Below are 15,197 nucleotides of genomic sequence, written 5' to 3' on the forward strand. Positions count from 1 at the left end.
ACCGAGTGGTTCGACGAAAGGAAAAGGAGGCAAAATTTTTAAATTTGGAAAAAATGAACAGCATCAAAATTTTCTATCGATCAGTTTATACGACGATACAGTAGAATGAGTATTTATTGTGACATGAAGTTACAAAAACACATGACATTGACAACACATGACTGAGTACAGGTCTTTCACATTGAAAAGACAAAAACTTTATTAAAAAGAATCCTCTAAGTTCTGAATTCAGAGCCAAGAAAAATGTATATAGGAAAATACATAGATTTGTAATCGCCGTGTCTGTTTCAAGTTTGAAGAAGCTGCGTTATTATTATTTGTTTGGCAGCCATCAATAGCGAACTTTTTTCGATGAATTTGTGAAAATGGAGAAAATTGGTCATCCCTGTGTGGTACAATACTTTTATTTGAAAAGCCTTAGCCCAATCAATATAAAAGCTGAAATGTGTTCTACTCTGGGCGAGTCTGTTCCTTCGTTAACAACAGTAAAATATTGGGTAGTAGAGTTAAACGAGGCCGTACGAGCTGCCATGACGGCATCGCAGTAGTCGACCAAATGAGGTGACGACTCTAGAAACGGTGATGAAAATTCATAAAGCACTACTGTCTGATTGTCGACTGAAAGTGCGCAGCAGACTAGCAGATTCAGTAGGCATTTCAAAAAGTGCGGTACATCGTATATCATCTGAAAATTTGGACACGACAAAGACCGTGTGCAAGATGGGTGCCGCGTTTGCTTACACTTGAGTGAGAACAGTGTCCTGAAGATGTTTCAATTGAGTGTTTAGCGAAGTTTCACGGCAAAGAAGAATAATTCCTGCGTTGTTTCATAACCATGGATGAAACATGGGCCCACCAGTTCACACCCGAGATAAAAGAACAATCAAAACAGTGAATTAAAGAGGGAGAACCGGTTCCAAGGAAGGCGGATATCGTTTTATTTGCAGGCAAGGTCATGGTATCGGTTTTTTGGGATAAGCGTGGAATAATTTTCATTGGAAATGGTGAAACAGAAGGTGAAACAATCAACAGCGAGTATTATGCGAACTTTTTCCAACATTTCAATAAAGAAATCAAGAGAAAACAGGTGGCTGAGGAAAAAGTATTGTTTCATCAGGATAATACACCATGATTAAAATTTACCAATTAAAGTTTGAATTGCTACCTTATGTACCCTCTTCGCCAGATTCAGCTCCTTCAGATAACTTTCTGTTCCCCAATTCGTAAAAATTTCTCGATGGTCAAAGATTTCCCAACTGTTTTGGGAAGCAAGACTGTTCTTATCACAAAATGGATCCCTGGGGAACACCACCGTTGATGATGAAAGTATTCGAGATATATCCTTCGACGGTCACTTGAAGGAAACGTTCTTTCAGGAAGCTGAAGAGCTATACACAAAAATGACAAGCCATAGCATCGAAGTTTGTCCAGCAAACCCTCATGGCATTAGACATATCAAGCGCAACAGCTGTTGATTCTTCATGTTTCTCGATTACGTTAGTCCAAATATGGGTGACATACGATATAAGGTCATCTGTTGATCTTTGTTTCCGAAAGTCATATTGATGATTGCTCAAGATGTTGAAGCCTTCCAAATATGTGAGGATATGGTGGTTTACAACTATCTCCATGATTTTTCATATCATTGATGGCAAAGCGACTGGTCTATATTTATTTGGAAGATTTTTCTTGCCTTTTTGGGAATAGGCTGAACGCGATTAATTTTCCAACTACAAGGAAAAACCCTTTCCTTGTAAGACAGGTTCAAAAGTCTGCAAAATACTGGTGCGAGTTCATTTGCACACTTTTTAAGTACGATTACGGGACTCCATCAGGGCCTTGTTGATATTGAGCTGTTTCAAAATTCGCTCGACAGAACGCTGTCGAAAAGTGATTTTTGGCATTGTGGATTCTAGTGTGGGAATAGCGGGTGGTCCTTTCCCAGAAAATCGACTGTGGAGTCAGACACAAAATGTTCAGATAGTACATTTGTTTTTTCTATTGTTGCAATTGAACCATCCGCTTGTGTAAGTGGTGGAATCGGGGATCTTGTAAAGTACTGATTAACAGCTTCAGCTATCGACAAGAAGCATCTAGACTCGTTGGGATTGGCAAGCAGTTTATCCCTGATTCTCTGATTGTGAAGTTCTTCGCTTTCATTTATCCTGAGTTTGCAGCTGTTGCGATCATTAACAAATCTAGTTCGGTTTTCGGCCCTGGGATTTTAGCGCCACTGCCGGTAGGCGAGATTTTTGGAGGCAACACCTTGCTCGCAATTTTTGTTGAACCAAGGTTTGCCGTTAGGAAGTCGTTCAATTGAAAAAGGAATATATGCATCCATATATGATGGAATAACTTCCGTGACTCCAGATGTACAAGTTGATGGATCTTTAGAGCTGAAACAAACATCTAGCCAAGGGAAATTTCGGAAACGTCTTGAAGATTCTACCATTCAGCTGATGCCAGCTATAATACAAACTTTGCGCGGCTTAGATTGTTCCCAACAGTTATCGTTAATTCACTCAACATTGAAATAAGTTTCTGGTGCAACGTTCACTCTATCTCGTGGTTCGTCGGGGTGGGCCAGCACATTGATAAAAACGAAACACTTGAATCTTGAGATTTCTATTGAAATATAAATGTAATCCATACACCACTGATACGACTTAATCAAAATGATTGATTTCACAATAATACAACAAATCTTTACTATCAACAAACACAGCAATCACAGTCGCCGATTAGCGAACCACTGCCACTTTGTCTTCCTAGCATCGATCTCCTTCGACCGAGCAGGGTTGCCACTTGCCAATTATGTCCGAACTCCGCATGGATTTCCGGGCGCACTACACTACCCCCCTATTTAATTTGAACTTGAAAAAGCGATAATTAAATATACATATCAATGAACTACTTCTAACAATTTTTTTTTATATATATAAATATATATATTATAACATCTTATAGTACCTATATTGCAGTTGCATCACGGTATACCCGAAAATTTACAATATTTTGTATACCATGACCATTACCTTCTTTATCCGATATCTCATATGAGTTCGGAGCTACTACCTTTGAAACATAGTAAGGACCCTCGAAAAGTGCAAAGAATTTGCGAATTTTCTTTTCCTCTAAAGATGATAAGGCATGCGTTTTAACTAACACGGCATCGCCAGGTTTCAAAAGGACAACTTTAGTAGTCTTAAGATGTTTTTCTTGTCTCTTTCGAGCTTTAGACTTTATTCTTGCTGCGGCTAGTGTCCATATTTGCTCCAGCGGCGGAGACACTCGTTTTTCATCCACGGGGAAAGACAGAATTTTACAAATATTGTTGGGTTCGACGCGTCCGAACTGCAAGTAATTGGGGGTGTACCCCGTAGAATCATGAATCACATTATTGATACAATGTTCTACATCTGGGAGAACATATGCCCACTTTGTATGTTTTTGTGAACAGAATGCCCTCAACAGCCTACCCACTTCTCGATTCACACGCTCCGTCAAATTTCCTTGTGGAAAATAAACGCTAGTATGTTTAACCGCAACACCATTCTCTGTAAGAAATGACGTCCATATATGGGATCGAAACTGAGATCCATTATCCGTTAAAATACTCTTAGGTATCTGAACCTTTACAAAATAATGATCCTTCAATTTTTTTAATATAGTTTCTGCGGTCGCCCGTCTTAGAGAGTATAAGACGCTATACTTTGAAAACGCGTCCACTACCACTAACAGTTGGGTGACCCCTGCTCGAGATGACGGTAACGGTCCTATCAGATCGAGACAGACAAGATCACCTGGTCTTTCCACTACAACCGAGTGCATGGCACCTCGAGATGTTGGTCCTAACTTCGTCTTTTGACACAGATCGCAAGACCCCACTATTTTCCGTATTTGGCGTTTCATTTTCGGCCAGTAAAATTTTTCTCTCATCAATTGATATGTTTTATTGATACCAAAATGGCCACTGTCTGCATGCTGCTGCATAACTAAATCTTTGATTTGGGAAGCTGGGACACATAATTTGTATCCCGGATTAGACGAATCCCCGCGTTTAAAAAGAACAGCTTTATGATAAACATACCATTTTAAGACTTGATTTCTTTTTGCTACCGATATATCAGTGTTATTTTGAATAATAGCGATCCTATTGGCAATCTTTTCATCCAATAACTGGTCTTCTGTGATAGTTTTGAAGTTTTCTTCAACCAGTTTAAATTCATTTGATAATTGCAACATAGACATCTCAACCCCAGATAGAACATCAGGAGTTGGTTTTTTATTGGACGCTATGGGATTACGTGATAAAATATCAGCCACAATATTTTCTTTGCCCGGACAATGTTGTATGGTCAAATCATACCCTTGGATAAATAGTACCCAACGAGTTAACCTAGCACTTCGCATTCGTGTACTCATTAAAAATATTAAAGCTTTATGGTCGGTTAATACCGTTATTTGATACCCTAAAATTAGAGTTCGCCACTGGTCAAGGGCATATACTAGAGCCAATAGCTCTTTTTCTGTTACCGTATATCGTAGTTCGCTACCTTGCAGCATTCTACTTGTGAAAGCTATTATTTGTTGCTCCGCTGAAAGATCTTTCAGTTGGTACAAATACGCCCCTACAGCAAAATCAGAACTGTCACATTGTAAAAAAAATGTCTTCGTAAAATCCGGATGAATAACCATTTTTGATTTCAAAAAGGCCTCCTTGATGTGTTGAAAAGCCCTTTCCTCGTCATTTTTCCATTCCCACTTAACCGACTTTCTCAATAATTTAACCAATGGTAATGTCAATTCAGAAAAACCATTACAGAAACGCCGACAATAATTTATCAAACCCAAAAATCCTCGTAATTCCTTTATATTCCGTGGGCGAGGGAACTCGCGAATAGCCCGTACTCTATTTGGGTCCATTTTTACTCCCTCCGAGTTGATAATATGTCCCAGAAAACTAATTTCGCTTTCCGCAAAATTCGATTTACGCAATTTTATAGTCAAATTGGCTTTTTTAAATTTATCCAAAATTTTCCGTAAATGAATAATATGTTCCCCCGGGCTGGGCGAGACAACCAATAGATCATCCACGTACATTAAAGTGAATGTTTCTACTTCTGGACCTAGTGAAATTTCCAAACATAAATCCAGTATAACACCTATGTGCTGGTTTTATAGGAATCTGCCAATAACTGGCAGTCATATCTAGACTACTCATAATCTGATACTTCCCGATTTTGTTCAATAATTCATCCGGTCTTGGTGGCATCGCATGGTCCTTGCACATCCTCGAAATAAGGAACCGCGCATCTAAGCACACCCTCACCGATCCATCTTTCTTTTTGACAGTTACTAGCGGCGAAATATATTCCGTACGACCCTGTTCTATTATGTCATTGTCTAGCATTTCCTTAATTTGTCTGCCAACTTCTTGTCGTTGGGAAAACGGTATTGCATACTGCTTTCTGAAAAAAGGAGTATTGTCCCGCAAAACGATCTCATGTTCGTATACTTGTGTACGTCCTGGGGTTTCCGAAAACACCTCACGATATTCTAGAAGTAATGCTAATAGTTGATCTTTTTCTTTAAAATTATTAGCCCTATTGACTACTTCACGAATTTCATCCTTGCTGTATTGATGACGTTCTACCACTTTTCCTAAATAATTCACCGATAACCCCCCAATAGATTTATTTTCCACCTGAAACTGAATTTTACTTTCTTTTCCCGGAATGTTCAGCATCATTACATTATTTTCAAAATCTAAAACTACTTTTTCTTTGCTTAACCAGTCACATCCCAAAATAATATTTGAATTCAATTTCGGAATTACTAATAAATGAATTTCCAACAATATCTCCTCAACCCTAATAGGTAGATAAACTTGTTGTTTTATTCGTTGCTCTTTAGATCCTACAGCTAAGCGAACCATCACATTTGCTACTGGTAAGCTAAGTATTTTAACATTTTCTGAAGTTTTTACAAAATTTTCTGATACAGCCGATATTTGGCTACCTGAATCTATTAAAATTGACGTTTTTACCTCTCCAATTGATGCATTCACAACAGGTGTTATTAATTTTTCCCCTACGTGATCATCTTTTTCTTCGTCAGATAAAAAATCCTCTTTTCTATCAGCGTATACTCTCGATATAGCCCTACACTCTCGAGATTCTATTACTTTCTCACCCTCATTTTTCTTTCTATAATTTTCTCTATTTCCCGCATCTCGATTACTATTATTGTTTTCCTGGCGCCTCCAATTATTATTATTTCTATTATCCCTATCCTGTACCCCCCTTTCTATATTTTTTCTACCATTCTCTATTCTATCAGTAGAATCTATCTTTCTCAGAAATTCTTCTACATCATCAATCGTACTTAAACCGCGTAAAATAATCCCTTTTTTAATTTCAGGTTCATCTGAAAAATGTTGACATAAATATTCTATCAACTTACTTTCTAGAATTTTTTCTGAAAGGAAACTCGATTGTTTCACTAATCTCAAAAAATAATCAGCGCGACTACCCCCATTAAACTTACCGTATCTAATTTCGTAAAAGAGAGACCTTTCTTCTTCTACCCCCCAGTAACGAGCCATAAAATTGTCTACAAATGATTGAAAATTTTCAAAAGAATCCTCTTTTATTTCTGCCCATTCGGCCGCTGAACCCTTCAAACAACTAATTGCAAGCCCCAGCCGAGCCGCCTCTGGTACAAATGCGTCATTCATTAGCCTTTTTAATTTTTTTACAAAAAACACTGGATGGGTATTACCACCAGGGTAAAAATTCAACGACTGACCTCCTAAATCTTTCCATACTGATATAAATTGTCTATCAGTTTTATTACTAGTATTTGCTTGAGTATTTTCAGAAACTTGTAATTTCTTTTCATGTTCATGCATATTATTAGTTAGTGCCACAATACTAGATTGCACTTTTTCCAGGTCCTCACACAGTGAATTTACAAGTGAACACAACTCATTGTCTTTACTAACAACCTCCTGTTGATTATCTGCTTTATTTTTCGGCATTTTCAACTTTTACAATATCCGAAAAATAGGTATATCAATTCGTTATTTTTATGTCTACAATACCTACTATCTTTCACAATTTACCAAATCTAAAACTATCAGAATCGAACATACTAATAAAATTGTTATTTAATGATTCTGTACAGTACAATCTGAACCGGTTTTTTCCGTCAATGTCTATGATCCACTTCGTTCGAAATAAAATCAAAGTTCAACTCCTACCAAAGACTACAGAAATAGTATTCGGTAAACTTTGCTCCTACCTTGTTTTTCCTCAGTCTGTCACCGTTTTCTTTCCCCTCTCACCTTGCTGATAATTTGTCCTTGATCTGGTTTATTTTACCCAGACAGCCGACTTTGCCTTCTGGAGATCTGCTATCTTCCTCACTCCTGTGTCTTTGGTCTCACTCCCTGCGTCGTTCCGGCGTTGACTTCTGCTACGCTCCTTAAACTCAACCAACCTCACTTTGTCGTATTGGCGGGATCATCAAATTCCACCTTTTATCGCCTCTATGCTGCCCCACGTTGGGCGCCAAATGCAACGTTCACTCTATCTCGTGGTTCGTCGGGGTGGGCCAGCACATTGATAAAAACGAAACACTTGAATCTTGAGATTTCTATTGAAATATAAATGTAATCCATACACCACTGATACGACTTAATCAAAATGATTGATTTCACAATAATACAACAAATCTTTACTATCAACAAACACAGCAATCACAGTCGCCGATTAGCGAACCACTGCCACTTTGTCTTCCTAGCATCGATCTCCTTCGACCGAGCAGGGTTGCCACTTGCCAATTATGTCCGAACTCCGCATGGATTTCCGGGCGCACTACACTGGTCAGAAGATCCCAATGGATACCTTTCCATGACTGTGTAAATTTCTGGATTGGTTGTTAGTAGTGTCCGACCGAAAGTTCGTTTCGTTCGAGTTTCGGTAAAAAAAACGGGTTTCGGTTTAGTTTCGGTTTCGGCGGCAAACCTGCCGAAACTACGACCGAAACCGTAACTGCATTCGGGAGTTCCCGCGCTGTGATCGGTCATGTACGGCTCATTAAATTTCATACGAGTGATATTAGGTAACAACTCAAATAAGTAAATTTATAGTTAACATTTTTGAAAACACATCAATAATATTCAAAGAAGGATCTACACCTACTCTGATAAACACCTCACCTATTCTAGTATTTTTAAGGTGCAATTAATATTTTTTCTCAAATAAGGGATTTTATGTTAATTATCAATAAGTAAAAATGTCGAAGACTACATAACGTTGTAATTTAAAGATAAAAAAATAAAGATTAACTGATTAAAATAACCTTTTCTTTATTTTTCCCTCAAAACATAATCCTTGTAAGGAAATTTCAGTTTCGGCCAAAACTGAGACCGTTACCAAAATTCGTTTTCGGTTTCGGTCGTTAAAAACAGTTTAGGTCGGACACTAGTTGTTAGGTATAGATCCAGAAGATCCAGAAGACATCACGGTCAGGAATCATGGTTGGCTCATTTATAATCTGAGTAAGTCCGCTGCTTATTGCAAAAGCCTTAGCTCGCGACCTTGTTCGTCGTTGATATTTGAAAATTTAAGCCATTCAATATTATGGACATTGAAGTCACCGAATATGGAAATTTTGGCACTGGGATGATTTATTTGCTCTTGATGGAAATAGATATTTCAAAGTTAAATCTGAATCGGGAATGGAATTAATAATCGGGATATAGAAACTTGGCGGGGTTTGTTGAACCACTGACTTTGGTTTCTGTGAGTGCAAGAATATGAGGACTATTTGGTTGCTCTTAGCAACTGCAGCTACCATTCTATTTCCCTCTGGACTGAGTGTCAGAAATAGTTGTTTTCGAGTAACTTCTGCATGATGATGCCCTTGAGTGGGCGTCCACCTGGAGATCCAATTGTCTGGTCTTGAAAAAGTTCTCTTTCATGACGTTTATCATCTTTCGAGATGAGTCTCATGAGTTTTCCGGATACGATCAGCAGAATTTACAACAAATCCATGTCATGTGATAGAACTGACCGATACTCGATGAAAATCCATTATAAAGTAATGAAAAAACACACTTCAATTTGAATTTTCCACTTGAATGTGAAAATCTATAACTAAAGTATGTATTTTGAATGAATCCAAGATATTCAGGGTCTCTATATGGAGCTGCATAATCGCTAATGACCATTTCTAAACGAGTCCCCTAAACAATGAGCACTGTAAGTCACCCCAGAGGCACATTGAGGCCTGTTTCGTGAAATGTTAAAAGCACAACAATAATAAACATGAATAACGAATCCAACAGTAGTCGTAAAGTGCACAGAATGTCATATCGTGAGAAGCCTTATCGTTATCGCGGCTTTTATGCCCGCAAAGCAGCGTGTGGTGTTAGAACCGCTGTGTTCGGTGACGCCTAGCGTCGTAACCTGCGAAACTTCATGACGTTTATTCGTAAATATATCACTTTCATGCAGACAGGAAAACTACCAGGAAGACTATAACCGTGAAAATTTACGGTATAGGTGCATTATCATATAATAACACGAGAATGTATTGACGAGGACGAGATGGTGTACTTGATGTTATCGTTAAATAAGAATTCGATTCATGAACTGCGAAGCTGAATATCAGGTTTTTTTTGAGAACCAAAAAAAAACATTGGGGAAAAATGTTGATGACAACACTGTACAACTAACTGTTGAAGACAGCTCTTTATTTTAGTCAGTTTTGCCCGCATATATTTGATTTTTGATAGAGATGTAGACCTTTATGAGCCGCACTTTCCACTGCGTTCCTGCGAAAAGGTCAAATTCACGAGATTTTGCTTTGCGTTGGAGAATCGAAATGAGTTATTTGAAAAAATTGCTTAAAAATCCATTTTGACCCTACATACCGAATTACAACAAAAAATTCGAATTTTGATTTTTTTTGCAATTTTCACATTCAACTCCGAAAGAAGATAAGAAATTAATAAATTCGTTATTATGTAGAGTAAGAATGGAAAACCTAATATTCATTTTATTAGTCAAGGTCACAAGATTTTTTTTTATGGAACTTCTCTCTAAGGACACCGAAAATTATGATCCATGGCTCATTTGATTCGGAATAACCTCTAGCAACTTTTTGAAAAATTTCAAGACGAGCTCGAAAAAATTGCAAAAGATATAAACAATTTAGTAAAAAAGGGGGTTTGGATTTTTGCAAATATCTCGAAAATTATTGGAGATATCCGAAATATGAAAAAGAATCCTCAAAGAGGAGAAAATTTTCTAAAAAAAGTCCCACCTTCTGGAACCCTGTCACCAATATTTATAATTTTAATTTAGTCGCGAAAATAGCGCTGAAAGCGGGCGATGCGCGTCCCGCCTGGGCTGACCGATACGGACCTTTGAGCAATAAAAATTCACATACCTTCTAGACACTTGAATTAACGAAAATTCATGAAAAAAAATTTTTACCATGATTATTTCATTAGGTATACTTTAGTTAATTAACTAATTCTTACAAGTTACCTAAAAACCCTGATAATTTTTAAAATAAAAACCCTAAAATCTGTTCACTCCTTGGAGCTTTCCTTGGTAGTCTTCAATAAAGATTCCCGTTAGGAAAATTGAAAAATTTTTATTTTCCATCTTGTTAATAATAATCAAAAACGTTAAAAAGTGAAAAATTCAATTATAGCAATTGATTTTTTTTCTAATATTCAAATTCATTCGTATTCTCATTATTTGAAGTTACATGAAAATTATTTTTATAATTTTTAGCTCTATTTGCTTGAAAACATTTTATAAAGAAATGTATTGTTTATAAGATATTTGAAATTTTTGTCAATGATGAATATTATGGTTTTTTGAAAAACAAAATCGTTTCTTCAAAAAATAATTATTGCTAAAAAACGCATTTTCTGATTAACAATTTTTTTAGCTATTAAATATGAATATTTAGGAACGATTTTTTTTTCAATCATAATTTTTATTTCTCTTTGATATTCTGAAAACGGAAACTTTTTTTCATTTCATATTTTCTTCATTTATTTAATAAACGAATTGTTTCAAACAATTTTTTTCCAGAAGAGAAATAAAAAAATCATTTCTTAGTATTCCTATTCAGTAGCAAAAAAAATTGTTGATTAACAAATGCGTTTATAAGCAATGAACTTTTTTTTTTGGGAAACGATTTCGTTTTTATTGATCATAACATTCATCACTGATGAAAATCCACAAAAAAAAATTTCAAATATTTTATAAACGATACATTTGTTTATAACAGTTTTTCAAACGAATAGAGCTGAAAATTATGAAAAATAATTTTTATATAACTCTAAATAATAAGAATACGAATAAATTTGAATATTGAAAAAAATAGTTCATTGCTTTAATTGATTTTTTCATTTTTTAACATCTTTGATTATCAATAACAAAGTGGAAAATCAAAATTTTTCAATTTTTCCATCTGGAATCTTTTATGAAAGCTCTCAATAAAAGCTTCAAAAAGTAAAAAAAATTGAGATTTTTAGTTTAAAAATTATCAGGGTTCTTCTGTAAATCTAAAACTTGAAAAAAATTAGTTGATTAACTAAAGAATATCTAATGAAATAATCAAAGGTCCGTATCGGTCAGCGCGTGCGGATAACGCATCGCCCGCTTTTAGCACTATTTTTGCCTCTAAATTAAAATTTTAAATATTGGTGATAAAGTTCCGGCAGGTGACACATCTCTAGGAAATCTCCTCCTCTTTGATGATCTTCTTTAAAATTTTGGATGCCATAGAGACATCGGTCGAAATTAAATTACAATAATTGAAGCAAATTCAACAGGAAATGAAATACACACTAATATTGGAAGTTAGTTCCAAATATTGCTTTTCTCTCAACTGGGCCGCCCTCAATTCTGATATTATTATTGGCCACTCTCCTAAATTCTAAAATACTTATTTCACGACAGGCTTGCCGTAATCTCTCACGACGTTTTTGTCGATTCTGTGGTCTAGACTTGTAAATTCCATTCTTGACAGTTTCCCAGAAGTGAAAATCCGTTAGGGTTATATCAGGAGAGTGAGGAAGTCTTTGTTCATATCCGCTATTTCAATCAATCCAACGTAATGGAAAATTTGTTATGCACTGTTTGGAACCTCTGACGAAATAATGGATATTACTGGAGTTTTTTCCCAACACCATCCGTTATTTTAACACCTCGACAAGTGTTTCGATCACCAAGTGCTAATATTCAAGAGAAAGATCAAAGTCAAAGTTTAGTTGAACTCAAAGTTTAATCTTCAAAGTTTAATTGAACTCAGAGTTTAATCTTTTCTTTGAAGATTTTTGATTGAAACACGTGTCGAGGTATTAAAATAACGGTTTGTTGTTGGAAAAAAACTCCAGTAGTAATAGAAAATGTTCGTTCAACTACTCTCAAACCATCCAAGAATCATAAACAGAAGCTCTAGCTGAAAGTACATCTCTTGTCGCACATTGAGGGGTAGATTTTCAATGATTTCTCATAATTTATTATAAAATGATCAATAGTGTCTGTCGTTCAGCGTCAATGATATTACTGAAGAAAAAGGGCTCAATTTTTCTGTCGCCTAAAATACCACAACATACATTAACTTTTTGAGAGTATTGGTCCTTATAAGTTTCAACCCAGTGGGAAGTTTCAGTAGACCAGTACAATTCTGAGCAGATACTATACTAGTGAACGTAGCCGCATCAGTAAACAAAATTTTTCTCAGGGAATTTCTATCAATTGGAAAATTTTCTTCGGCTCAATAGCACTAATCTAATCGTTTATATTCATCAACTTTTTGGTTTGCCAGAACTTTGGTTCAAACGGCTTAATTTGATGACGAACGAGATATCTGATTTTCTCTCTTCTCAAACTTAATTGCTCAGACCTTTCACACAAACCGATTTAGGGATTAGGTAGCACGAATTTAAGCAAATTATCATAATGATGGTACCTTCGATTTCGATGTGGATTATTAATAGCTGGATGATTTCAATTAATTAGAACTGGCCGATACTTGATGAAAAAATGAAAAAAGGCAAATGATTTATTCGCACTGAAGAGAAACCAACCCGTGGGTTAGGCTACCTATCGAGCGCGTCCCCAGGTGGCGGATAGGGGAACGGCCAGGGGACTAGAGACCCTGCATGGGAAGCCAATGTGGCCTCACGGACGGGGTCGCCGGACTTCTGGTCAGTGGCAGAAATGAATAGGGTGAGGGGAACTAAAACCCCCCAAAAGCCTTTGCAAAACATGCCACCGTAGACTACCCAAGCTAAGGTGTAAGGAATCGTGCCGACAGCTAAACGGCCGCAGGGTGATACGGGTCACGAACGATCCCCTTGGTGAACTGGGGGAAACCTCTTTGTAATTATCCTACCTCTAATAATGCGGTGCTCTGCCAAGGGTGATCAACTCTTCCTTTGCTACTCGTGGAAACACACATGAATGAAAAAAACACAAAAACAGAAACACCAAAAACAAATCCCAAGGCTGGACAGAAGTGCTCACCTCAATCTATAGCGGTGACTGGGGATGAACAGAAATGTCCACCCCAATCTACCGATTGGAATGAGGCTGGACATAACAGATCACTTCCAACAGCTAGGGCCCTTCCTGCGGCGGGAGCCAAAAGCTCCGCCTTGAATAAAGGCAAGCAACCGGCTGCCCTTGCAGGAAAGCAACCCCAAGAAGTTGAAGAAGCCGCGCAACGACAGTAATATCGCTGCACCTTCCAAAACCTCCGCGGAGGCCACCGTGAGACACCTCAAGGTTGCCAAAGAGAGTGTGTGTTTGGCGAGTCTTGGCCTACACCTGCCAATATAAAGGAGGTGTCTTCTAGTGACCTATTCACCTTCCTGGAAAGGATAGGATGGACGATGACATAGGAGGACAACTCCTCGGAAGGAGGTACAATGGTACACATGTGGCTCAAGTGCTGTGAGTCTATACTCACCCTCCCTACTCTACAGATACAGATACAGATACTTGATGAAAATCTATATTGAAACTAATCAATACAGTTTATTGTATAATTTTCACTGTAAAAGGATTTTACAAAAACCGTGACATGTGTTTCGCTATACAGGGTGTTAATTGAGTATGTACCATAAATTTTACAGACGATTCTATAGGTAATTCCAAGACGAAATGTTAATATAAACATGAGTCCGCAAATCCTTCGTTCTCAAGATACAGGGTGTTAAAATAAAAATAAAAAAAATCATTCGTGAATATCTCAAATACCCTTCATTTGTTGAATTTGGCAATGGTATTAATAACATTAAGGAACTAATGTAGCCCGAACGTGATTCACTTTATTAAGTCCATTGGCGTCTCGAGCGGGATTTGAACGAATATTTTTGACTTGAAAATGTACGCCACTGACTTTTGTGCAATTTTCATTATTTTTTTGGATTGAGCAATGAGAAATACAACTTTTTTGTCTTGTGAATTTTTTTCGTATCTTGCTTAGTTTTTAAGAAAAAAAAGTCGACCTAATTGCATATCCCTGGACCTCACAAGGAATAATATGGGGAATTAAATGTTTCTTCTGGAAATTATTATTTTTACAATTTTCATTACTAACTATGTAACAATAACAACAAATATTAAATAACATTAACATCTAGACTAGCGAATTGCACTAAATTGAGTGTTGAAAATGGCCTCCTTCGGCTTCAATACAACCGTCTAGCCGCCGGATCATTGAATTTTGCACTCTTCTGAAAATACCATAAATAATAATCAAGGTTGCCTTGGAAAACGATTGCCGCATTTAATAAACAACTTGACAGTTGTTGTCAACTTTATAAGCTTTCAATTCATAATTGTTATAAAAAGTGTGTTTAGTGGTTATTTTTCGAACCATTTTTGTAAAACATGGTTCAATTTACTAACAGTGAAATGGCAGATATGCATTTCTGTTATGGAATGGCTCACGGAAACCCGAATGCTGCAAGACGCATTTACCATGAAAGATTTCCTCGGTGTGTAGTGCCTAATAGAAGAACTTTTGTACGTCTCCGCATGCACGACTTTCTGGAACAGGCAGCTTTGAAAGATCGACGGTTATTATTGGGAGATCTGCAACGGTAATAACAGTTCAAATTGAAGAAGCTGTTTTAAATGAGATTGAAGTAA

The sequence above is a fragment of the Leptinotarsa decemlineata genome, unplaced genomic scaffold (assembly GCF_025532065.1).
Source record: "Leptinotarsa decemlineata unplaced genomic scaffold, Ldec_3_MD MMD2_tig00000026_RagTag_RagTag, whole genome shotgun sequence".
Taxonomy (NCBI): domain Eukaryota; kingdom Metazoa; phylum Arthropoda; class Insecta; order Coleoptera; family Chrysomelidae; genus Leptinotarsa; species Leptinotarsa decemlineata.